General features: G+C 41.3%; 1 pseudogene across 1 annotated transcript in view; it reads right to left on the bottom strand.

The window, feature by feature from the left end:
* LOC309808912 (centrosomal protein of 78 kDa-like) overlaps positions 1-26,902 on the bottom strand; it is an 823,590-nt pseudogene extending 796,688 nt beyond the window's left edge. Inside the window, exons 1-3 of the transcript in view lie at positions 26,869-26,902; positions 26,004-26,204; positions 19,611-19,783 (exon numbers count right to left, since the gene is read on the bottom strand). The product of the transcript in view is annotated as a centrosomal protein of 78 kDa-like (transcript). The remainder of the gene's footprint in view (positions 1-19,610; positions 19,784-26,003; positions 26,205-26,868) is intronic.
* Positions 26,903-27,458: the final 556 nt, after the last annotated feature.

The following is a 27,458-nucleotide window of genomic DNA, read 5'->3' on the forward strand; positions in this document are numbered from 1 at the left end:
TCAAACAGTGTGGTTAAAGGGGTAATTAGTCTGCTCTGCAGCCAAGTTACTCACAGAAGAAATAAGTTGGCTTTCACAGTTGTTAGTTTCTTCCTGGGCTTTGTTTAGAGGGGTCTCAGCTCAAGCAAGCAGCCTGTCAGCAGCCTGAAATAACTCTGTGGAAATCTAATGGCATATATGTAAAATATGTCTATGAAACCTTTTATTCAATCTTAGATCCATAATTTTACTACTTCTTTAGGCCTGGAAAAGGATATTCAGCTACAAAAGGACAGAAAAGAAAATGTGTATAATACCTCATGCCTGCCTCACACCCTAGAACCTTATTTTACCCGTTTCATCAGAAAATGATGGGGCTTCCCTGGTGGCGCAGTGGTTGAGAGTCCGCCTGCCGATGCAGAGGACGCGGGTTCGTGCCCCGGTCCGGGAAGATCCCACATGCCGCGGAGCGGCTGGGCCCGTGAGCCATGGCCGCTGAGCCTGCGCGTCCGGAGCCTGTGCTCCGCAACGGGAGAGGCCACAACAGTGAGAGGCCCGCGTACCGCCAAAAAAAAAAAAAAAAAAAAAAAAAAGAAAATGATGTATGCTGTAAGAAACATTTTTTTAATTATTTGATCAAATATTTAAGTGCACTAAGTCTCTGTATTTATTAAAGCAAATATAGTTACCTTTCTGTCCCTTTCTAAAAGAAAGCAAAAGATACAGTTCTTTTTTCTTAAGACTCAGGGTTTATGGATATTAATTATTACACTATATTGACACCCAGACATGTTTATAGGAGGCTTTTGAGACATACAGAGCTAGTTATTCCCATACCAAATGGCACTTCTTTTTCCTCTGCCTTCTGCTTCTATTTTTTCTGTTGTGATTATATCCTACTGAGGCTGCTACATGTCTTTGTTTGATTTGAGGTTCTAAAGCTAAGACTGTATAGTCTCCTTTTTACAGAATAATAATGGGTTTTATGACTGTTTGCCTTCAGAAGCCTCTTTTTCCACTCATTCTCATTTCATATCTATGGTGAGGTGTCTAAAACAGATGAGTTAGTTCTGAACTGGTGATATATAAATCAATTATTATTTGATTCATATTCAAAGCAGCTCCTCCTAAAATAGTGGCCTTCCTGCCTGTGGGATGTAGTCTAACCTACTGCCTGGATTTACACCCACCAACATCCATATTTTGTCTATTGTTACCTTGGACACTTGTAGGAACTGAGTGAGTTTCTGTTTCTATAGTGTCCATTGACAGACAAATGAATAAAGAAAATATGGCACATATGTAGAATGGAATGTTATTCAGCCTTAAAAAATAAGGGAATCTTGCCACTTGCAACAACTTGGATGAACCTTGAGGGAATCATGCTAAGTGAAATACGTCAGAGAGAGAAAGACAAACACTGCATAATCTCACTTTTACGTGTAATCTAAAAACGCTGCTCTCACAGAAACCGAGTAGAATGGTGGCCGTCAAGGGCTGGGGAGTGGAGGAAATGGGGAGTTGTTGGTCAAAGGGTATAACCTTCCAGTTGTAAGATGAATAAATCCGGGGAGTCTGATGTACAGCATGGTGACTATAGTTAACCTCACTCTATTGCATACTCAAAAGTTTCTGAGATAGTAGATCTTACATGTTCTCATCACACACACACACACACACACACACAAAAGGTAATTAATTGTGTAAGGTCATGGATGTGTTAACTAACCTTATTGTGGTAATCATTTTGCAATATATACATGTATCAAATTATGATGTTGTACACCTTAAACTTATACAGTGTTACATGTCAATTACATCTCAATAAAACTGGAAAGAAGAAAAAGATTCAAATGGAGAAGGGCGAGGCTGGTAGAAAAAAGCCACTGCCTTGAGCAGTACCGAGGTGGGCGGAAAGCCATGGGGCTCTATGAGCACTGCTGGGGAGGCTCTGTTCCCACGTGTGGGGAGGGGGTAGGACAGCACAGCTGTGATCCTTATTGCAGACCCTAGGCAGCCTCAGGCAACTTTTCAAAGTTAGATGCTGAAAACCAATAAATGAAATTATAAGGAAGAATTACATAAATGCCTTTATTCTACTTCTGGTCCTCTTGGCAACCTTTTCCATCTAAAAGCTGCGCCCTGCAGTTCTCAAAGCAGGAACATTAACATGGACCAGAAGTTTCCAAACTTTTCATCCTCAACCCCTACACCAAAAGAAAAGTTGAAATTTTATGACCCCTAGTATAGGAAGTATCTTGTGTGTTTTTAATATTTATCAAGAGAACATTTAACAGTTACCTACTATGTGCCAAGAGAAAATAAAAATAAGACGCAGACTTTAACTGCAGACTTTGTTCCGGTATTATTCTTCCTTTTGACTTCAGTATAAGAACTATTGAGCTGGGCTTCCCTGGTGGCGCAGTGGTTGAGAGTCCGCCTGCCTATGCAGGGAACGCGGGTTCATGCCCCGGTCCGGGAGGATCCCGCATGCCACGGAGTGGCTGGGCCAGTGAGCCGTTGCTGCTGGGCCTGCATGTCTGGAGCCTGTGCTCCGCAACGGGAGGGGCCCGCATACTGCAAAAAAAAAAAAAAAAAAAAAAAGAACTATTGAGCTATTTGCTGTCCCAGTAAGGGGGTAAGCAAACAATTACAGAATCCTGTGATCTCTTCCCAAGTTTGCAACTATAGGGTTGGTCCTAGAATTGCTCAATAACTTTGTATTTTGATTTAAGGGGAAACTAAAAGAACTTCCTGTCCCAAAGTAACTCTGCTTTGCGGAGACTGGAGGTGCCGTGCAATTGACTCAAGATACTGTTTATTTGTTTAAACAGTTAAATGAGTAGTTTCTATTTAACAAGTGAGCACAAATTTTCACAACAGTACCTACCCCATGACATAGCTCAGACGAAAACTCTGAGGGAAAGGAAAACTATATGGGCAAAAAGTCCAGGTTCCATCCACTGTACATGGGATATTGATAGGCTTGTAAAACTTACAGAGGTACCTGGGGGTACCCAGGAACCCTGGGTATTTAGTATACAGATCAGCAAAGGATTGTGGAAAATAAGAAGACACCAGGTCAGGGGACAAATTAAGCAGGTGAAGCTGGTCCTTTATACTCTTTTCCCTTCTGATATACCACTGCTCTGTCATGTGCAGAATACATTCTGTATCCTCAGTAGACCTACACACACACACACATGTGTAACACACAAACATGCACGCATGCATGCGTGTACACATACATGGAGTCCCCAGTCTTCTCAGTTAAAATTCAGCTTGTAGTAACTAAAGAAAATGTATAATGCCCTATATTTTATAGATTTTAAAAATACTTGCACTTTAAGAGAAAACTTTTAATGTCTGAAAATCCCTTCTAACGAAGGAAGTTATTTCTGATATTGGAGGTTGACAGTTTCACAGAGAAAACTTCAGGAGCACAGAGACATGCCTGACCCTCTCCCCACGCACCATCTGGGGAGAATTCACCAACACAGAGGCTCAATCCCTCTGCTAAGTCAAAATCAAGTATACCAACATCATTATTTCACAGAGAATACCCTACCTCATGTTAGGCATTCATATGTATTTTATTTGTTGAAGAGAGGAAGAAGATATAAAGGAGGGAATCATCCGAAATTACAGAGGACAGCATTTAAGTCAATATAGATATTTCAATTTAAGGTAAAATTCAATGATAATTTGAAATTATATGTGGAGTTTTATTTACTAAAGAATATTTTGCAAAGTTCAACTCCTATTTTAACTTATATTTTCAGAGAAGGTATTTGGTCCAAATGAAGAATACCTTCAATTATTGTTCTTTCATTGCAAGCAAAAAAGGATTTATACTTCTTTTCATGAAATATGGTTGTTTGACAACAGAAGGATAAATATTTTATATTTTTAGAAACAACAGTCAGGCTACTGATATTCTTAATTAGTTTTAATAAATATGAATGCTTCTTATCATCTACTCTTTAGCTTGTACCTGAGGAGTTGAATACCTCCGGGAAGATATGTGCTCCAGACCCGTAAATATGCAGTTCACAGAGCCCACTACCAGAGGGCAATAAAGAAGTCAAATCTTGAAACCATGGAGTGAAAATAGTGGGAGTTTAAATAAAAGCAACATTTCGCAGTATGCTTTTCTGACCAACGTTATATCTAATAACTTAATGGATTGTATGTACATGGATTCTGAAAAGTCAGCAGCACACTTCACTGGTCAATATTCTATGATAAGGGGAACGTAATTGGAGTGTAGAAAAACAGTATACTTACATCTTAAAATTCCACCCCTACAGAATCTACTACTCACTATTGAAAAATGATAAGAAGAATAGCTTTCTGTGTCTCAGTCACCAGTTAACATTTTCAAGAGTAGAATTTATCTTCCTATGATGCTCAAATACACAGGAAAAATGCATATCTAGGACAATGGATAAACTCTATATGACATGTGAAAATAATTCTTCAAATGGAAAAAGTAAAAGATCTACAAGGAACTGTTTTATATGCGTTAGTGTGGATATATACATAAAGAGGCTCTAAGAAACATAAAAATCACTTCCAGGAAGTAATTTTAGGTAGAAGAGAATTAACATGGATGAGGAAGAAAAGAGAGTTGGTTTTAAGATAGTTTCATTTACTTGTTTTTTTGTGTTTATTTATTTGTTTTATTTATTTGGTCTTTGGAATATAAGGAAACAGTGGCTTTCACATCCGTATCCCAGTGGAACAAAGGGACCGAGGTCTATACTGGAGCCCAGCCATTGTCTGACTAGCTTGTAATAATACTGGTGAAATACAGCCAAATCATTTGAACTACAAGCATCCTCTCTGACAATAATCTTAAGACATCAACATTATAAATTAAAGAAAGGAAAGAGAGAATACTGTTTTCTTTAGAGAGAAAATACAGATTCTGGATCAAATCAATAATGTCAGCAAACCTCATGGCTATAAAATATTCTGCTGCCTATCATTTAGATCATGCCTCTAGAAGAGGGAAACTGGGTGATAATTTCCCCAGATTTTATATTTAATTCAAATATTTTAGATAAGAGGCATCTCTAGTAAAACACTGTATCATTGATTTTTTCCAAAATGATAGCTCACAGGAGTTCCTCTTTCCTTCTCAAATACATATGGGGAAATGGAGGTGGGTGGGTTAGAGGAACTATCTAAATAGAGCATAGTAATCAACAGTTTGTTTTTTTTAAAATAGAAATTTCTATTTCAATTGTTTCCAGAGACAGAAACACACAGAGACAATTCCATGTGACAACAGTGGAAGAGACCAGAGTGATGCAGCTGCAAATCAAAAAATGCCAACAACGGGCCTCCCTGGTGGCGCAGTGGTTGGGAGTCCGCCTGCCGGTGCAGGGGATACGGGTTCGTGCCCCGGTCTGGGGGGATCCCATATGCCGCGGAGCGGCTGGGCCCGTGGGCCATGGCCGCTGGGCCTGCGCGTCCGGAGCCTGTGCTCCGCAGCGGGAGAGGCCGCAGCGGTGGGAGGCCCGCGTGCCGCAGAAGGAAAGAAAAAAAAAAAACAAAAAAACAAAAAACAAACAAAAAAAAATGCCAACACCAGTGATTGATGGCCACCACCAGAATCTGGTTAAGACAAAGAAGCATCCTCCCCTTGAGGTGTCAGAAAGAACATGGCCCTCTCAACACTCTGAGTTTGATCTTCTGGCCTCTAGAGCTGTGATAAAATACATTTCTGTTCTTTTAAGCTAACAAGTTTGTGGTATCTTGTTATGGTAGCCCTAGAGATAACAGTATTTGATTCCTGAGATGGCAACTGTATTCTGACTATGTAATGACTATTCCAAGATGATCAACAGACACAAAGATAAAGAAAGGCAAAACTGAGACTAACTAAGCCCAGTTCTTTGTATTCCCAGAATAATAAATGATTTTTTAATTAATTTAGATCTCTTTGTCTAACCCCTCTGCTTTTCAAAAGACCATGTGCGACCAATCAAGTATTAATATGTTATACTTTCATTTTAATTCATCTCAAATTATTTCTAATTCCCCTTATGAGTTCTTACTTGACCCATGAATTATTTAGGAATATACTGTATAATTTCCATTTGTGATTTTCAACAAATTTCTTTCTGTTAACGATTTCTTATTGCATTCTGTTGTCATCTGAGAGCACTCTTTGTATTGTTTATATCCTTTAAAATGTACTGAAATTTGTTTTATGGCCTAGCATATAGTATATCCACGTGCATTTGAAAAGAATGTATATTCTGATGCTGTTGGGTGCAACGTTTTATAGATGGCTGTTAGGTCTAGTTGATTGATAATGTTGTGCAAGTTTTTTTATTTTCTTGTTGATCTTCTGTCTGTTCTGCTATTGAAAGAAAGGTATTAAAGTATTCAACTATTATTGTAGAACTGTCTGTTTCTCTTTTCCGTTGTGTCGATTTTGCTTCATTGTATTTGGAAGTTCTGTTGTTAGGTGCATATAAGTTTATAATTATTATACATTCTAGATGGTATAATCCTTTTATCATTTTAAAATATCTTTGTCTCTAGTAAAAATTTTCATCTTAAAATATTTTTTTCTGATATTTTCTTAGCCACTCCAGTTTTTTTGTTGTTGTCTTGTTTTGTTTTGTTGTTACTGTTATGGTATATCTATTCCAACCCTTTTACACTTCACCTATATATTTTCTTGACTCTAAAGTGGGTCACTTTCTTGTTGATGTTATATACATATATAACTGTATATTACATTCAAAAATTACATATATAATAACAAATTATGGCAGACTTTGAACTGGACCTTTTTTTTTTTCGATACGCGGGCCTCTCACTGTTGTGGCCTCTCCCGTTGCAGAGCACAGGCTCCGGACACGCAGGCTCAGCGGCCATGGCTCACGGGTCTAGCCGCTCCGCGGCATGTGGGATCTTCCCAAACCGGGGCACGAACCCGTGTCCTCTGCATCGGCAGGCGGACTCTCAACCACTGCGCCACCAGGGAAGCCCTGAACTTCACCTTTAAATGAGTATGATTTAGACAGTAGAGCTTCCCTACCAAATGCAAATAACTCACTTGAACTCTCTTTTTTGTAAAGGACAGACCAATTCTTCCAAGGGGAATTCTTGAACTCATTAGATATGTGATATTCATTATAATTCGTCGCATTTAACACCACAGAAAGGACTTGATCAAAGGCTATTTTACTCTTTTCTTCCTCACTGGATGATTAGCTAGGTTCATTTTTAAATGGAAGATATACTCTAGATATTTAAATGTAGGGCATCTCTTCCTTTCAAATCTCAGAAAGAAAGGTGTGCTTCAGATTCCCTGCAGAAACCTCTAGTATCTTGCCCCCCTTTTGAAAGAGGAACTAATCTTTCTTTCTCTATTCTTCTTTGTCTTCTTCCCTTCATCAGCAATGAGCCTCTTTATCATTTTTTGTCAGCCCAAAGAATAATTTTTCTCTTTCCGGGCCATTCAAAAATTGTACACTACAAAGTAAACGGAAAGAGCTTTATTTATAAAAATAAAACAGCTATGGCATTAGTTCTTAAAGAGTATAAAATGTTGATCCCTCATTCCAACAAAAAGTCTTGTTAGCATTTAGGGTTCAATGAGAGGCAATAAACAAAAATGTTTTGGTGACTCCTCTGACATCTTTACTAAAAGGTTTGAACTCATAATGGTGACTATCAGACATATTTGTGTTAGGCAATTAAAATTAAATTATATCTAGACGTATTTTAAATTACCATATTAACATTAACAAGTAATCTTAGAACTCATCTTGAAAATAAAAGGTACTTTTATACTTTATAATGAAAAAATCAATAAAATGTGCCTTTATGAAGAGAAAATGTAATTATAATACCAATTAATGTTAACTGGTCACTTTTTATTGAAGTAGAGTTGACATACAATATTATGTTAGTTTCAAGTGTTCAACATAGTGATCCAACATCTAAATACATTTGAATTGGTCACTATGATAAGTCTAGTAACCATATATCACCATACAAAATTATTACAGTATTATTGACTATATTCCTTATGCAGTAGATTGCATCCCCAAGACATTTATTTTATAACTGGAAATTTGTACCACTTAATCCCCTTCACCTATTTCTCTCAGTCCCCATCCCCCTTCCCCTCTAGTAATCACCAGTTTGTTCTCTGTATCTACAAGTTTGTTTCTCTTTTGTTTTCTTTTTTAGATTTCACATGTAAGTGAAATCATACAGTATTTGTTCTTCTCTGTCTGACTTATTTCACTTAGCATACCTAGTACTCTAGGTCAATCCATGTTGCTGCAAGTGAAGAGATTTCATTCTGTTTTAGGACTAAGTACTATTTCATTATATATGTGTGTATATATACACCACATCTTCTTTATCCACTCATCTATTTATGGACACTAGTTTCTTCCATATCTTGGCTAGTATAAGTAATGCTCCAATGAACAGAGGGGTGCATACATCCTTTCTTATTAGTGTCTTTGTTTTCTTTGGATAGATACTCAGAAGTTGAATTGTTGGATCATATGGTAATTCTATTTTTAACATTTGGGGGAACCTCTGTACTGTTTTCCATAGGGGCTGCACCAATTTACATTCCCACTAACAGTGCACAAGGGTTCCCTTTTGGATGATGGCCATTCTGACAGGTGTAAGGTGATATCTCACTGTGGTTTTGATTTGCATTTCCCAGATGATGAGTGATACTGAGCATCTTTTCATGTGTCTTTTGGTCATTTGTATGTATTCCCAAAGCAATGTAACCCCTATCAAAATACCAATGGTATTTTTCACGGAATTAGAACAAATAATCCTAAAATTTGTATAGAATCATCCAAACAAACAACCAACCTCCAATAACCAAAGCTATATTGAGAAAGAAAAACAAAGCTGGTGGTATGACATGCACTGATCTCAGACTATACTACAAAGCTATAGTAATCAAAACAGTATGGTATTAGCATAACAACAGACACATAGGTCAGTGGAATAGAATAGAGAGCCCAGAAGTGAACCCACAGTTATGTGATCAATTAATCTACAACAAAGGAGGCAAGAACATACAATGAAATAAAGACAATAAATGGTGTTAGGAAAATTGGACAACTACTTGCAAAAGAGTGAAACTGAATTATTTCCTTATACCATATATAAAAAGAAACTTAAAATGGATTAAAGACTCACATTGAAGACCTGAAACCATAAAACCCCTAGGAAAAATACATTGACATCGATCTTAGCAATATTTTTTGCGGGTCTATCTCCTCAGGCATGGCCAACAGAAGTAAAATTAAACAAGTGTCATTATATCAAACTGAAAAGCTTTTGCAGAGAGGAGAAAACCATCACAAAATGAAAAGGTAACTTACTGAATGAAAGATTTTTTCAAATGATATATCTGATAAGGAGTTAATATCCAAATTATCTAAAGAAATCATACAATTTAATATCAAAAAACCCCAGATATTCCAATTTAAAAATGGGCAGAGAACCTGAACTGGTCACTTTTTAAAGTGTTTGATACAGTACTTAGATGCATTCTTTTTTCATTAGCCTTGAATATCAATACTCTTAACATCTCCGTTTATAAATGAAGAAATTAAGGAATGGAGAGATAAATGACTTGTCTAAGGTACAAAGCTTATTACAAAAAAGATTATACTAAACCAGACCTCTGATTCAGATTCCTATACTTTAATCATTATGGCTTACTGCAGAAGATTAGAGACAGAACTTGACATTGAAAGCTTAGATTCCAGTTTTTAATGAGACTTCTTCACCATGCCTTTATGTCTAAGGGAAAAAATTCTGGTCTGTACTGCCATTAATGATAATACTGCTTTAGAGAAATGTTCTGGAGGGAAAGGATATTATTCAAATTTATTTTTAAAGTTTTTCTTTGGTTTGACTTTGTTTCTTAATTTTCTCATGCTAGGATGGGAGGGCAAACAAAACCTAAACTAACAATACCAACTATACGTGTGTGTGTGTGTGAGTGTGCCTGTACTTGTAAGTATGAAAATACAACTTACAAGAAAAGGCAAGGCCAGAATCTATAAGGCTAAGGATTTTGACTTTATCTTAGATGCAAGAGAAAGCAATTAAATGAAAAGATAGTTGTGTAGATACTAGGCTGTTCAAGTAGAGCAAAGGAGAAATGGTAGTGGCTAAGATGGTGGCAATGAAGATGAAGAGAAACATTATATAAATGATGAGAGAGAAAGAGATGAGATTCCAGAGGACCTAATGATGCAGTCTATGCAGAAAGTGAAGAAAAGGAAGGAACTGAGGATCATTCCCAGGTTTCTGCATGGAGTTACTTTTTGTGTGAATCATGGCACCATTCACTGAGGAAGAAAAGATTTGCAGGATGGAAAAGTTTGGAAGAAGGAATAATTGAAGTTTCATTTTAGATATCTTAGTTGTAGAGACGTCAAGCAGTGTTCCTCATATTTCTCCAATGAAAAGAATCACCTGGGGATCTTACTGCACATATGGATTATCACCTTTTCTGCTAGAACTTCTGGTTTGGTAGTCTGAGTTGAACACAAAGTACTAGATTTTCTCACACTGCAGAAGAAAAAAAAACACACTGAAGGAGGTGGGAAAGAGCTAACCTAAGTAACTTTGGAAAACAGTATTTTAATATACTGTAATTAACCATACACAATATATACTGAAAAGCTAAAGACAAAAAGAAATGTACACAAATACTGAACTTGTTAGTAAATTTATTTTTCACATGTGTACAGGTTAATGATTTTTAAATATTTTATGTGTATTCCAGAATTGAGCAAATGAATAGACTGCAAATAATGAGAATCAGGTTTCTAATTGTTAAAGAGTGACAAATAAGGAAAGGGTAAGGGAGGCTAGAACAAACCCTGTGCTGTTGGATTGGAATCAAGGTATCAATGTGAATTCATATATCAATTTGAAGTTATATATATATGTAGATAGACAGATGATAATGTGTGTGCGTGCACACGTGTGTGTATATACATACACACCCAGATAGATAATATGAAAATAGAGATACTTGTATATTTTTACGTATTCGTATATATATTTTTAGCTCTCTCTGATGAAAACACAATGAGGTAGCTTGGATAGTGATAAATCCACCTCATACCAAGATTCTGGTTTCTGAATACCATTATTAATGCAAGGAACAAGAACTCCATGGAGAAATGACTGATTCAAGGCTGAGACAGAGGAAAGTAAAAGATGGGTCTGGAGCATTTTGTGGTGTCAGAAAGTAAGATATTACTCCAAAAATTGTATGGCCATGTAGGAAAAAATATAGGAGACAGCTGGAAGGAGTACCAGTGACCAAATATGGAACACTTTGAGAAACAAAACTATTAATGATAGTAATAAATTTTAACCCGTAGAATAAAATAATTATCCACAAGTTCATACTGATGTATGTATATATATGAACAAATAACCAGATAAATACATAAATGAAGGAGAAGAACAGCTCTTTCTTATACTCAAATTATAGTTAATAAATGTAGAGGGAATGATGGGAATAGAAAATGAACAATCATCAAACACCACAGTAATGGGTGGAGTCAAAAATTATTGATGGATGCTAAAATTAGTATGGGAAAATTAAACAAGAAGCAGAATATTTGAACAATCTCAAAAAATTACAAAGGGAAAAATAGTGATTTTGCAGCTATCATTAGAACTAAGTCATCAAAGTTAGCATCCCCAGTAGTGAGACATACAGATTTGTTTGTACCTCTAATATGTACTGAAAATGGCATAATATCTCTCCTGAAGTGTTCTTGTCAAGAAATACATATCCTCAGTCTAACCATGAGAAAATATCAAACAAACCCTATTTGAGAAAAATTCTACAAAATGACTGGCTAAGATTTTCCTTTAGTTCAAGGTCATAACAGACAAAAAAAGACTGAGGAACTATCCTAGATTAGAGAAGAACGGGGAGATATGACAAGCAAATGCAATAAGGGATCCTAGATTTGAATCTGGACCACAAGACAATAGGCAATATTTGAATGCGAGTCTATAAATCATTAGTAGCATTGTGACAATGTAAACTTTCTGCTTTCAATAATTATACTCTAGTAATAGAAAATGTTAACATTTGGGGAAGCTGAGTAAAGGGTATATGGGAACGCATACTGCTATGTTTGAAGTTTTTTGATAAATAAGATTTGATAACACAGTTTTATAAAAACTTAGTTTGGACATTTCTGAACCTCTTGTTTGTTTCCTTATGGAAGAAAGTTGCTTGTTTAGGGATAATACTAAATCAATGGGGGTAAGATTTACACAGGACCAACCCTAACATTCATAGTGTGTGGCGCAGGAAACAACTTTGAATGGCCATTTCAAGGAACAATATACTTAAGTGTATACAATGAGTAAAATGGATGAACTACACAAATTAATGAGTTGAAAAACCATAGAATCATAGAATTTTCTCACTGTAAAGGCTCTTACTTTCATAACTTTTCAGAACTTTTCCGTTCCTATGGGTAAATACCAAAGAGCAGGATTACTAGATCACTGTATGGTAAAAGTACGTTTATTTTGTAAGGAACTGCCAAGTATCCCGCTAGCCACAAATGAGAATTCCAATTGTTCTGCATCATCACCAACTTCGGTATTTCAGTTTGGGGATTTTAGCCATTTAAATAGGTGTGTAGTGGTATCTCATTATCGTTCTAATTCAAAATTCACTGATGACATGGAATGTGTAGCATCTTTTCATATGCTTATTTGCCATGTGTCTATTTTCTTTGTTTAACCATAGTAGTTTTGTTGTTGTTGTTTTTTTAACCAAGGCCTGCTAACTCTTGTCCTCCTGTGTCTATTTATGTTGTCTTTTTTCTTTCTTTCTTTTTTTGAACTTTTGATCATTTAGTCTTTTTCCTGGTTATGTCCAATTATTTTTTATACTAAAACTGGGCTTAACTTATTTTAGGAAACTATAAAGATACCTCCACATTCTGGATGTTGTTATCTTTCTCTTGAAAAGATTTACTTTGGCCCATGACAGACAGTTACTATAGGGACTGGTAACCTTAGTCCATTCTCAGTTTGAGCTCATTCAAAGCCGTTTTTCAGTCTGTGTGAAGGTTGGTCTATTCCTGTCTTGTCCTTCCTCTACGGGTGTTGCCCTTTGGGATTACCATGTGAAAGTTTGGATTCTCCCTATTCCCAACTACCCTTGTATTTGTTAGGCTTTAAATGTAATGGTTCCCGCAGCCCTGTGAGACTAAAGATACACTTAGCTTGTCATTCCACTAGTTGTTGCCTTTAGCCTGAGCTGTTGCCCATTGGCTTCTGTGGTTAGAGTCTTTTGAACTCCTTGGCTTTTCAGTTCGTAGGCTGTAAGATTTGAATCAGCAAATGCCCCAAGGAGAAAAGCTGCACCAAATGTCAAGCTTGTGTATGTGTTTCCCTTCTCTCCACAACTTGGCCCACGTCTTGGTGTCTCTCTAACATTCAGATGGCAGCAAACAGATGTTTTCTTACTTTATCCAGCTTTTCTAAAATTTCTTTAGACTTCACCTGATCTTACGTTATTATTGAACTATCATCTCAATTACCCCTAGGAAGAAAATTTACAATTTTATGTTTTATTTTTTTATTTTCTATATTACCTCAGTTTCTGTAGAGACCTTTTACCTCACTGTTCGGTCTAGTTCCTGTGTTAGCAGTAAGATGGAGATAAGGTGGAGACTAAGAATACTGGGGGGAAATCACTGATGAATGATATGTCTCGTTCTTTTTGTTTTTCCTCTCCTTATTTATTACTCTGGCAGCCTACACCTGCCTTTCTTCATTTGACCCAGTTGCCCAGATAAGAAACCCACTCTGGTAAAGACCTGACTTTACTCTCATGAATGTCTGCATGTTAGGATTAGCTAGATGATGAACACCATGCCAGAGTTCTTTGTGTGAGACTTTTGCAGACTTTTGTTAGCCCTTTAGTTTGCCTCTTGCCAACGCTGCTCAGATTGTTGAGGTTTTCTAAGATTCTGTAGGTCAAACCTCTCTCTCTACCTGCATACCAGATGAGCCCTTCTCTCTTTCCTGACTTCACTTGTGGGAGGTTAGCCCTCGGTTCTTCTTTTTCCCCATCCAATCATAATTGTTCATGAATTCCAGAAGGCCCTCAAAGTATCTGTCGTCCCTTTCTCTCTTCTCTTTTTTATCAACACTGTTAAATATTAACCATATATTTGCATAACTCTTTCTTACTTACAGTGGAATATTGGAAGGCTCGATCATTAAGTGTGAGCCCCACCAAACTAGGACTCATACAACACTCTCCTCCAGGCCAAAACTTTTGATATCCACTGGGTTTTTTTAATACTATCTTATATGTATCTAAATTTGTAAGGATTTAGTTAATGCCTGAGTTATGTGACAATAAGAAATCAGTCAAATCAGCACTACAGAAGTGCAGCTTAGACCTAGGGACCGGAACCAAGGACCACAAAAACCTGTTAACCAATAAGTTTCACTTGTACTTCATGTTTAACAACTGCTGAGGGTGAATGGGAAGTGAGGGAAAAAGAGTTTAACTTCATATCACAGAAACTTGCACTAAAATGAAGAGGAAAATGACCCAGTTCCTGGTTCAAGTCACTGTAATCTGCTTCAAGAAATAATAACAGCACACAAGGAAAACAAACACTATATGATAGGAACAATGGATAATTAATTACCAGATCAGGGAGGACAGATTACACTTGCTATGGGATTTCATTAAAGAAGGATTCCAAAAAGTACTGGCTTCTTCTGAGAAGACTTCTCAGAACAGGTAGCATTTAAACTGAGTCTTGAACAAGTATATAGAGGGTAGGGAACAGGCCTTCCGGGCAGGGAACAGGCACAGTGTCAGGAATGGCACAAAGGGCTTCTGGAATAGGGGACAAAACTGGCTGAACACAGGACTGCTACGTGTTGGGGAATATGGGGGAAGGCTGGCTGAGGTTGGTTAAATGAAACATAATTAGATGGAAGAGAAAGTAGGTGCAAAGACACACGGAAGACTGTAGAAAGCCCCTGAAGATGGAGGTCAGCATAATAATATGAAGAACTCAGTGGTACTTTGACACTGTATGAATGTCTAGGTTTAAAAAAATCAGGAAAACACAATAAAAGAATAAACTACTGATATAATGATATGTAACCAGAGGCCAGATACCAAAGAATACACACTGTGTGTTTCCACGTATGTCATATATGGTGATAGAGGTCAGCTTAGGTGTTGCCCTGGGAGAGTATGGAACAGAAAGAAGTAACAGAGAACCGTGTAGGGTGTTAGAAATATTTTATAATATCTTGATCTGGTGTTGGATACATGGGTGCATAGAGATGTAAAAACTCAGTTATTAGCAATGCAGTTAACCTACTAGAGTTTTTTAATATATGTGTACATTAAAAAAAACTCTAGTAGGTTAATTAGGCTGTCAGTTGTGTGAAGTAAATTTTGGTCAAGGAATAGCCAAGGTAGTAATGCAGTAATAAGTTATAAATGTACTCACTGTGCTCTAGAATGTCACAATTGGAATACAAGAAATATGTGTAAGAAAAAAGACAAATATTCAATATTGATGGTTGGATGAGCTGAATAAGTTAGATCACTCTACTTTCAATTTAAGAACTTGGCCAGTGTTTGGATACCTTCGAACAAAGAAAAAAAAGAAATACAATTTTTTTTTTTCTTTTTTTTCTTTTTGCGGTATGCGGGCCTCTCACTGTTGTGGCCTCTCCCGCTGCGGAGCACAGGCTCCGGACGCGCAGGCCCAGCGGCCATGGCTCACGGGCCCAGCCGCTCCGCGGCATATGGGATCCTCCCAGACCGGGGCACGAACCCGTATCCCCTGCATCGGCAGGCGGACTCTCAACCACTGCGCCACCAGGGAGGCCCCAGAAATACAATTTTTATTACGCATATGCTATGTATCAATCCCTGACTTCTATTTTGACACATATAAACATGGGAAATATTGCACCTTGTAACTGAGACAATGAAGATGAGTGAGGTAGCTGGTTTTGACACTAGAGGCTGAGAAAACCATCAGCTCATAATCGTAAGAAGTCTGAAGTCGGAGGAAAAGAATCAAGAGGAAATAGTGGTAAGTGCCAGGAGCTTCTGGAAACTACATCAGAGATGAAGACTCCAGGATTGTTGAGCTTTCTAAGAGTCCCAATAACTCAGATAAAAACAGAGGGCTTAAAACTGAATCCTGGGGATATATGTATGCATATAGCTGATTCACTTTGTTACACAGCAGAAACTAACACAACACTGTAAAGCAATTATACTCCAATAGAGATGTAAAAAAAAAAAACTGACTCCTGCAAAGTAACAATTGTTACGACAAACAGTAAAGAATTATAAGAAGAATAATCACATGCCTGTCCCAACAAAGAAATATCCTAAGCTCCATCTCACCATTTCTCCGATTGGCCTTTCACAAAATACAGTCCCATCAGCTGAATATAGGTTTGTCAAGTAACTGTGAGTAAGACTGAATTAAACAAAAATAAATCAATTCCTTCCTCCAAAACTTTTCAGAGTATGTAATGAAACAAAGTGAAACTTGAATTTCATGTCGGGATGTAGAGTACAGTTCTTCCCAAATGCTTCTGTCTTGTAACTACATTAACATCATCTAAAACCAGTGTTCTGCAGGACAGAGATTGTGAAACGCTGCTCTCATCGTGTAAGATATCAAGTCTTTCTGAAAATCCATTCTTCCTTCTGCCCTTTCTCCTGTTGTCCCTGTCACCTGGAATGTCTGTCCTAAGCTCCACCTGCCAAAACCCTACCCATTTTTAGGATCCAAGAGATAATAAAAGGCTTACATTACTGAAAGGCAGAGAAAGAAATCCCTTCCTAGGGATCTACATTTCCTTCCTAGGGAAAAGAAAAATTGTAAAGTATACCACAGTGACCTTAAGTCTATGAATGTAACTACGTTGTGTTACTTGGAGTTCTGTAAAAGTCAATGTGCTACAATATACATGGATATGAATGTTTGATCTCTTACAAGTAGAACTTGCTGATAACTTTCATCATGAGCGAGGTTAATGATTAAGGGAGCCATTGTATTTGGCTCAGCCCTTATAACTAGGGAATATTAAAATTGGAAACGTCCCTAGATATTAGCAAATCTATCCACCTCCTATTCTAAGTAAGGAAACTGAGACCTTCATAGATTGGATACTTATATTAACAAAGGAAAAGGATATAAGATTGGCAGACCTACCTTTTAGATTAAGAATTTTGAGATTTTTATAGACTACTAGGACATTATGTCCACTGATATTGAGACAATGTGTTTCTTTTATTAATTAATTTATTTATTTTTGGCTGTGTTGGGTCTTCATTTCTGTGCGAGGGCTTTCTCTAGCTACGGCAAGCGGGGGCCACTCTTCATCGCAGCGCGCGGGCCTCTCACTGCCGCGGCCTCTCTCGTTGTGGAGCACAGGCTCCGGATGCACAGGCTCAGCGGCCATGGCTCACTAGGCCCAGTTGCTCCACGGCATGTGGGATCCCCCCAGACCAGGGCTCGAACCCGTGTCCCCTGAATTAGCAGGCAGACTCCCAACCACTGCGCCACCAGGGAAGCCCCGACAATGTGTTTCTTAGTCATCATTTCCTATTGCACTGACCAAGCGAGGTGCCAGTCAGTAGTTGTACAAAGGGAAAAAGAAAACTTTAGAAACTCCCAATTTATATACACAGGGAAATTCATCATTCATGTTATTTAAGCTAACTGGATGCAGTTTATCAGCTACATTGAGGAATGGTGAAGTGAAGTGTCTTTACAATTAACATGTTAGTTTGTGTCATGACCTCCCTGGTGTTCAAGTGAGTTAACGGTTAGCACTCAACTAGGCACTTAAGAGTCCATTATAAATCTGGACTAAACATTTATTTGTGGCATCTTTATTCTTCTTTGGTGCCCTTAGGCAGAATTAGCCCTCTTATGTTTTGATAAATTCAAGTATTAAACAGGGCTAAGGTTTCACAAGTTCTTTGGCCTAAACATGCGGATAAGGGAGACCAATGAGCTGGAGTACTTCTAGATTTAAGAATGGTCAGATTGAGGAAGAAGAGTCTTATGCCAGAGGTGAAAGAAGACTGATTATAATTACCTATTTTTAAAAATTCCAACCCTTTTCAATGTTCTAAAGTGATCAGGAAGTACATGGGTATGCTAGGAAGTAAGGGAGTCAAGCAAGAATATTCTCTAAGAGTTTGTGGATGGCAATGAAGAGGAAAGGAAGATAGAGACAATCCTGGAAAAGGTTTTGGTTGGCCATAATAATGAAGTCAGAAGGAGAAGAAGAAGAAGAAGAATGACACATGCAATGGGAAAGAGAAAGCAAGAATAGAGAAGCAAAAGGGAGAGTAGAAAAATGAGACAAATTTGGAGAAGGAAATGAGGAAGAAAACTGGGTGAAAGAAGGAAGCACTGATGGTAGACCACTTGACACTCAAACATTAACACGATGCACATTTAAGATGTGCCATCAACGGCCATGGTCATTACCCTCAAATAGTTTACAGTATGTGTTTCAGAGACATTTATAAATTGAAAATGCCATTAAAATAAGTGCCAGGGTATAAGTATTCATGGAATTGTATGGGAGAATAAAAAGTCCCCCATCAAAGAGCCTTCTGAGACATCGGAAAAAAAGGAAAAACCTAAAAAGCGTAAGACTCTTCCTATTTTCATTTCCAATGATACATCCCAATCTTGATGATCAATCAGCGATTTAAATATCAACTATAAACACAGTATTTTATGAGCTGCTATGCAGTATACTATACTAGAGCAATAGAACAGAGAGGACCTCAAACCCTCTGTTCCCTCAAATTGAAAGGCACGCTTCCTGACCTCTCCAGACCACTACTGGACACAGGGAACACACACTAATGTTTCAGGACCCCAACCAGCAGTCACCTGCTTAGTGATTACTTCCATGACACACCCTCACTAACACCACTGACTTTCCTGCTCCTACGGGACATGACACATATTTCCTATTTTAACACATACCACAGTGCATTATGATTGCAGGTAGATGTTCTAACAACTTAAAAGAGAATGATGACTTTTTTGCTCTTTACATCTTGTTATTTCCCTACTCATAATATTTCTTGAAGAGAAACCATAAAAATATAAACAAACACAAAAAACAGATAATATACAAAACGTGTGCTTTGCACCTTAACACAAACTTAAGTAAAATTAGTTCTGACAGTATCCGGCATGACAAACTTCCATGGTACAAATGAGAATGGACCAAGGTTTGAGCAGGTACAGGAGACAATCCAGGCATGAACACCACCAAGGAAAGGTAGACAGGAAGTAACATGGTGTGTAGGAAATCACGAGACCAGTCTGATGGGAAGAGACTTAAACAAGACTGAAACTCACTTTCTAAACCTCCATCTCCAATTGGACAATTCGCAAGACACAGGTGCACCAAAGTGGCCAAATATTCAATCCCTTTAATGGGGAGGAACAGTTTAAAATTTTATAAATTTAGTTTGCCCAAAAGCAACTGTCAAATGTTGGCAGGACACAATGAAGGCTTACCTTTGTTAACATAGTTAAGTCTCTCTCTCTCACAACTAGCCCACTTGGCTCCACGTTCCTTAGAGCACCTGACGCACTTACACAGCATTGATGGGCTTTACACAACTGGAAGGTCACATCTTTATTTCTTATTGCAGGAACACAACATCCGGAAACTTTATTTCTATCAGAAGCTAAAGCAAAATTATTGTAAAAAGAGTCATTTAAACCATACATTTTATCACCGTTAAAAAGCATCTGCTCTGTGCTAAGGATTAGAAATGACTCCTGTCCTTAAATCCTCATTAAGGAGGAAGATCTATAAACTCAAAATTTCAATCACATGAGATAAAGCACAGAAGTGCCTATGGAGGCCAAAAGTTGTATCTAAGTGACGGCTTCATGATAACCCTGAAGTACAGTCTGGAAAGATGAGGCTATGCAGAGGTGGAGTAGGAGGTGCATTAACTGCACAGGGAGCACCTGTGCAAAGACACTCAAGCCTGACACCTGCTGGGCACTGTAAATACTGCAGGTGGGGATGACTAAAGAACAGGGGTCCAAGTGTGAGAAGAGACAGAAATAAAAATAGAGATGTTGGCCCAAGCAAGCCTGGGAGAGAGCATGGCTTGTATCCCACAGGTGATGAGGCCTGGGGCTACCACTGGCTGAGTAAGGGTGCCTCCGCTGATTAGAAAAAGGCGCCCCGCAGCTGAAGGACTGACTAGATAAAGGGAGTGATCACAAAAAGCTCCCCTTCCTCAGGGCCAAAGAGCCCCAGGAGGCTTGGCAAAGCACAGTTCAGATTACAGGCCTCTGTGCAGAGCACACGCTGGGCGGCTAGTATGCACTAACTCTGTGTGGGAAAGCCATTAGCAGCATTATTTTAGGCATATCTTGTCATGTTAGAAGATCACTCAACCCGAGTAGGCAGATGAACTTAGAGGAACTGAGACCAGGGGCCGCGAAACCACCCAGGAGTTTCTGCCATAGTCGGGGCAAAATGTAATGTGGATGAAGAAGCAAATTTAGGAGGAGGCCAAAATTTACAAGCTAGACCCACTGGATGAAAGTCATAAAGAAAGTTCAGGGAAGGAATTCTGAAGAGAATGGGCTCTACAATAAATTTTTCTTACATTCAATGTAAAATATTAGGCAAAATTAAGTACAGTGGCTTTTAAGGTCCCTTCCAGCTCTAATTTCTTATGATTTCTAACTTATTACTCTGGTTAAGTAAAGTCCCTTCAGAGGTACAGAACAGTTCCTACACCTGAATGGGATGCAAAGAATAATCTGACTTCTCTTCACCAGGGGATGAGTTGAACTGTCCTTGCAGAAGAGGTAACACATGGTGAGAACCCCAGATCCTAGAAAAGGGCCAGGCACACGATAAGTATTCAGCTTTTTGAAAACAAATGAACAATCATTTCCTCTCCTAGATCCTCACACCCCTTCTCTGCTGGCTGCTTTCTTTCAGCTTATAAACTTCCTCAGTATACCCACTTAAAAAGCCCTCAGACCTATGATTCTTTGGATCTTCTTGTGGGTAACCTAAGTCTCTCCCATGCCTTCAAACACCTCTCCTCCGCAAAAGCACAGATCTGAACCTTGGGCCCAGACCTGTCTACCAGGCCCCTCTAAAGCACTGAAGATGAAGTAAGATCCTCTTCCCACCCCCAATACCTTCCTACTGTGCTCTGTATCTCTCAAAAAGATGCAGCTGTAAACTGTCACCCACGCTTGCTGCCCTCCCTTTTCTAACTGGTCACCAGGCCCCACCCATTCTCTCTCAGATCTGCAAAATCCAGTCCAACCTTTTATAACTTAAGTGGGAACCTTAGATTACAATTCACCCTGCACCCAATCAAGTGCCTTGCACATGGAGGTCCGAGTAAGTCTCTAAACCAGAAGTCCATCTCACTGTTCTTCAGGGTTTCCCACAGCCTTCAGGATAAACATCTAAACTTCTGACAGGACAAACAAGGCCCCCTTCTCTTGGGCCCCACTAAGTTTCCAGTATCAACTCTCATTTCTTTCCCAAACCCTGAGTTCCAGTCCTATACCTTAGTTTTGCCATATTTTCTTATATTTCTCAAACTTTGACACACACTGCTCCCTCCTGCCACCCCAGGAGCTTCTACATATCCTTAGAAAGGATGGCACCTCCTCCAAGAAGCCTACCCTGAACTTCCCCTTCCAAGATTCTGTGCTCTGCAAAGGGGAAAGGTGGGGGGGAGGGATACATTAGGACTTTGGCGTTAACATAGACACACGACTCTATATCAAATAGATCATCAACAAGGACCTACTGCACAGCACAGGGAACTCTACTCCATAGCCTGGAACAAACTGTGCGGGAAAAGAATCTGAAAAGGAATGGATACATGTATAACGGAATCACTTTACTGTACACCTGAAACTAACACAATATTGTACATCAACTATCCTCCAACAGAAAATAAAAATTAAAGAAAAAAGAGATTCTGTGCTCTATAGCACCAGAACTCACTTCTTCCAGAGCACTGACTACTGTGCTTGTGTTTACCTGCCGCCCAGTAGAAGGGGAGATTACCTAGGGCAGAAGCATCGTCTCCAGCAGCCCTTGGTTCTGACAACTCATTCAAGTGCCAGGATACTTTACACACATAACCTGCTTAATTAATTCTAAGAACCCACAGAAAGAGTGGTTATTAATGTCATTTTACAAGTGTGGGGATTGCAGTTCAAAAGTAACCTGCCCAGGCCACAGACAGCATAAGCCCTGGAATTCAAACCCTAAGCTGCCTTCACACCAGTGCTCTTTCCACTATATGATACGACTACTGAAAAACAGATTTTTTTTTCCTGAGCCCTGTTTTAATGGAAAGGAAATAAAGCTGGGATATACCAATTTCCTAATCGCTTTGGCGTGTACCAGGCAAAGTCGTTCAACAGACCAGGTAATATCTGTGGAACAATTAACGATGCTCCAAACTGTCCTAAGTGTTCTACATTGTAGGGTCTACAAGCATTAACACAGTTCGACCTTGTAACCTCCAGAGAGAGTGAGTCCTGTTCAGCCCATGCTACAGATGAGAACACTGAGACCTAGAACCCTTAGAGCACTCGGCCGGGGTCACCGAGCCGGCAGGAGTCCTAGGCCGCACGCCCCATCTAGCGCACGCACACCCGGACACTGGGCACCGGTTCTAGTGCCCACCCTCCACCTTGCACCATCTAAAACCCCGCTTCGCAGCGCCTACACAAGAGCCCCTGGAAGCGGGAAGTACAAAGCTGTCTCAAACAGATGAACCAGTTTGCAGGGCAGAAGTTGAGACACGGATGTAGAGAACAAACATATGGACACCAAGGGAGGAAAGCCGTGGGGGGTGGGGATGGTGGTGTGCTGAACTGGGCGACTCGGATTGACGTGTATACACTGATGTGTATAAAATTGATGACTAATAAGAACATGCTGTATAAAAAAATAAAATAAAATTCAAAAATCAAAAAAAAAAAAAGAATACTGTCTACTGTCCTCTGCGCCCCCTGGAACACTCACTGTAAATATCCAGGAGGTGCTTGCAGAATGAATGAATCCATGAACAAACAAGCTCACTCATTTCAAACGTGCAGTCACATGCGAAATCTGACCTTCTGAAAAGTTAAGCTTCTGGAAGGAGCCCATTTTTCTTAATGTATTCAGCATCGAGTCATCACAAAATATGAACTCTTTTTTTTTTTTTTTTCTTTTTTCCTTTTGCGGTATGCGGGCCTCTCACTGTTGTGGCCTCTCCCGTTGCGGAGCACAGGCTCCGGACGCGCAGGCCCAGCGGCCGTGGCTCACGGGCCCAGCCGCTCCGCAGCATATGGGATCCTCCCAGACCGGGGCATGAACCCATATCCCCTGCATCGGCAGGCGGACTCTCAACCACTGCGCCACCAGGGAGGCCCATAAAATATGAACTCTTATAAAGTACTGGCCCCTCACTTCCCATGAGAAAGCAAAATTCCTCAGCAGGGAAATGGGAGGGTAGCAGACATTACCCGCAAAGCTTTAGGAAGGCTGCGGCTCGCTGAGCACGTCACTAGGGCCCCTGACCGCCTGCCTGCTAGTAGGACAGACACACCAGGAACGGCTGCTGACCGGCAGAAAGAGCGCCCGGCCAGGCAGGCAGCACACCCCGCACCCTGCCAAGCGAGGTCTGGCCAGCAAGGGAAAGACGCTCTCCACTGCAGAACCGCCCACCACTAGAAAGCCAGGTCCTGCCACGGCCTGGACACACGAGGCCTTCCTTACAAGGGTTACACATCTGTGGCCTTGCTCTGCCTCGAAGAAAAGACAGTGACGGCGACAACGTGACCATCTCCAGATGAACTTTCAACTTCGTTTCAAGTGCCTGGGTGCTGGGTCACAGTGGATTTCTAAACTCTTCCAATATTCAAAAATACCAATTTCTAAGATGCAGAAGGGGTGTTAAACATACACTTAGCACAGACCCCAGTCCCACTCCTGAGTATTTTCTCAAGTGAGGTAAAAACCCAAGTTCACATGGAAACCTGCCCTGGGATGTTTACAGCAGCTTTATTCCTGATCCCCTCAAAACTGGAAACATCCCACAAGTCCTGCCACCCGCAGGCGAATGGACAAACGGAAAATGGAATACAACACAGCCAGAAAAAGGAGTGGCTTCTCATACCCGCAACAACAGGGATGACGGACTTCCCTGGTGGTCCAGTGGCTAAGACTCCACACTCCCAATGCAAGGGGCCCGGGGTCCATCCCTGCTCAGGGAACTAGATCCCCCACGCCGCAACTAAAACATACTGCACGCGGCAATGAAGATCCCATGTGCCGCAACAAGACCCAGCACAACCAAGTAAATAACTACCTAAATAAATATTTTAAACAACAGCAAAAAAAACAAACCCGGGAGGAATCTCGCATAGGTTTTGCTGAGCCAAAGCAGCCAGAATCAAAAAGCTACATGCTGTTGTTCCGTTTATCTGACTTTCTGGAAAAGCCAAAACCTTCGGGACGGAGAGGAGATTAGTGGCCAAGAGGCTAGAGGCACCCTGGCGCCAAAGGGCAGCAAATGGGATGACAGGATTGCTCTGCCGCCTGATGGCGATCAAAACTCCCACAACTGTGCACTACAAGTGAACTACGCTTCACGGCTACTAAGGACACACAAATTCGTACATTTTGAAAAATGTGCCGGCCAGCCAGCCCCGGCATGACAAGTGCAGTAAGAGGGGCGGGGAGGCGAGGCAAGTGGATCAGCTGGAGTTCTGAAGGTTCTCCCCACTTTCAGTTTCCCTCCCCTGGCATGTCTCCCCGCCCGGCCCACTGCTGCTCAGGCCGCCCACCCGGGCCGCCTGGAGTTACCCAACCGGAAAAGCCAGAGCCCAGGCTCAGCCGCGCCTCCAGGCACAGGAAGGGCAAAAATAGAAAGCGCCAGTGCGCAGTGGAGGGCTGGAAACCCTCGGACCTCAGATAACTGCGGAGAACCGGGGCTCGGAGTCAACATCGGCTCCAGGCGGTCCCAGCGTCCCGACCCCGGCCGCGACACACTTTCCACAAAACTGACACACACGCGCGGGTCGCGCGGGCTTCCCCGCCGGGTCGCCTGGAGGCCGGTCCCCCGCAAGCTGAGCGCACGAAAGGGCGCCCCAAAGGCGCCGGCCCAAGCCGCCCGCTGCGCTTTCCCTCCGGAAGGTGGGCTGCGGGGCCCAAGCGTAAACCCGGAGACAAGGTACACGCGCACCACGCCGCCACAGGGGACGAGGGGCCGGGCGCCCACCTGGCCGGACACCCTGCATTTCTGGAATCACCGGACTTGTGTGTAAATTTCCCTTTGGCGTGTCATTTTCCAAAGGCCACGCAAGATCAGGGGACAGCACGCCTCCTCTCCAAGTGTCCTGCCAGCCCACCCACTTAAGATCAGAGGGACAAAATGCCTAACTAAAACAAAACAAAACAGAAACACAAAAAACTGGAGAGAGGGAGGAAAGGGTGCCCTCAAAAAAAAAAAAAAAAAAACCTAAGCACGTTGAAAGCGCTAAGAATAAACTACCAGGCAAAAGAAACCCTACATGTCAAATCCTAAAGTACAGAAGGGCAAGCCCGCCGGCAGTCCAGGCCCGGGGAGACCGGGGTCCCCAGCCCTGCAGAGCCAACCGCAGACCGGCTCGGGCGCCCCTCAGAAGCCCGGGGTCCCCGCGGCCGAGTCTGCGCCCCCGGCCGGCGCCGGCTCCCCTCTGCCCACCCTGCGCGCGGGGGCTGGAAAAGGCCGCGGAGAACCACGGCGGGGCGGGAAGGGGGGCTCCAAAGAAGGTCTGGCGACTCGAGTCGCTCCGTTTCTCGGTGGGCTCAGCGCGCGCCGTGGGGGAAGAGGGGCGGGGGTCCGGAAGGAGGGGACCGGTGGCACTTACGTAGACCGGCAGCGGCCACGGGCAGACGGCGGGCTCGGCCCCCACGAGCGATTCCAGCCTCAGCTCCAGCTTCTCCCCCATGTCTTCGCGCGCCGCCCCCGCACCGTGCTAGTCTGCCGGTTGGGGGAGGGGCGCGGCGCCGCCGGCGGGGGCGGGGCAAACAGGCAGGCGGGCAGTGAGGGGAAGGGGCCTGGCCTGGGCCTCAGCCACCGCCGCCGCGCTCCCGTCCGGCCCCCGCCTCCCTCTTTGTGGTCACAGGCCCCGGGCCTCCAGCGCTGCTGCGAACTCAGGCCTGCGTGAGGCGAGCACAATGAGCCGGGGACCGGGCCGAACCACTCGCGGCGCCCGCGGCCCACCCTGTGGACACGCCCGCTCTCACGCACGCACGCACGCACGCACGTCTTCGGCTGCCCCCAGCCACACCCACCGGCCCGAAGTGGGGACCCGAGGAGACCCCTCGGGGCCTGGGGTGGCGGGTTCGACTCCCGCCCTTGACGTACCGTGACACCCCCCCCTCCCCCCCAATAAGAAGACTATAATTCCTCATTAAATATGACAGCTGGAATCCCGGCTTCTGTTCACAAAAATGCCGTGTATTTAGCCTATGCTAGGCACCAGACCGCGGACGCTCAGTACTGGCAAAAAAGGAAATGCCCTGCCCTCATGGCACTGCCATTTTAATTGGAATAGTAGGGACAATGTTCAAGGGAGAAAATAAAGTGTCATCATCGCCACGGGGATGGTTAATCTCATGTGCACACTGCGTGGGGCCCCGGCAACCACAAACATTATTCCAGATGTGGCCAGGAAGGTATTTTTCAGAAGAGATTAACACTGAAATTGGTCCACTTTGCGTAAAGGAGACTGTCAATGCCGCGGCGTGGGTGGGCCTCGTCCATCAGTTGAAGGACTGGAGAGAAAAATGAGGTTCCCTAGAAAGAGGGAACTGTTCCTCCAGTGGCCTTGGGACATCAGCTCTTCCCTGTGTCTCCAGCCCAGAGTCCTGCCCGGACTTGCCTGCCTCACAGTCACATGAGTCAACTCCTTAAAACAAAACTATATATGTAAAAATACTGAATATATACAAGCCTATTAATTTGTATATGTGTATACATATTATATATATGTATACACATGTTTATATGTGCGTGCGTTTGTATTATATGTGTAAGTACTATATACAGTATACATACAAGCCTATATATTTGTGTGTATATATTGTATACATGTATGTATGTGTATATATATAGTATACATATTATAAATGTGAACATGCTGTATATATACACACACCCATATATTGATATATGGGTGTGTGTATATATACAGTAGATGTACGCTGTACGTATGTATGTATACAGTGTATATTTATATATAGGTGTGTATATATGTTGTATACCTGTATGTGTATATGTTGCATAGGTATTATATGTATATATGTATATACTATATATA

Source organism: Mesoplodon mirus, assembly GCF_964341445.2.
Source record: "Mesoplodon mirus genome assembly, chromosome: 7".
In the NCBI taxonomy this organism is placed as follows: Eukaryota; Metazoa; Chordata; class Mammalia; order Artiodactyla; family Ziphiidae; genus Mesoplodon; species Mesoplodon mirus.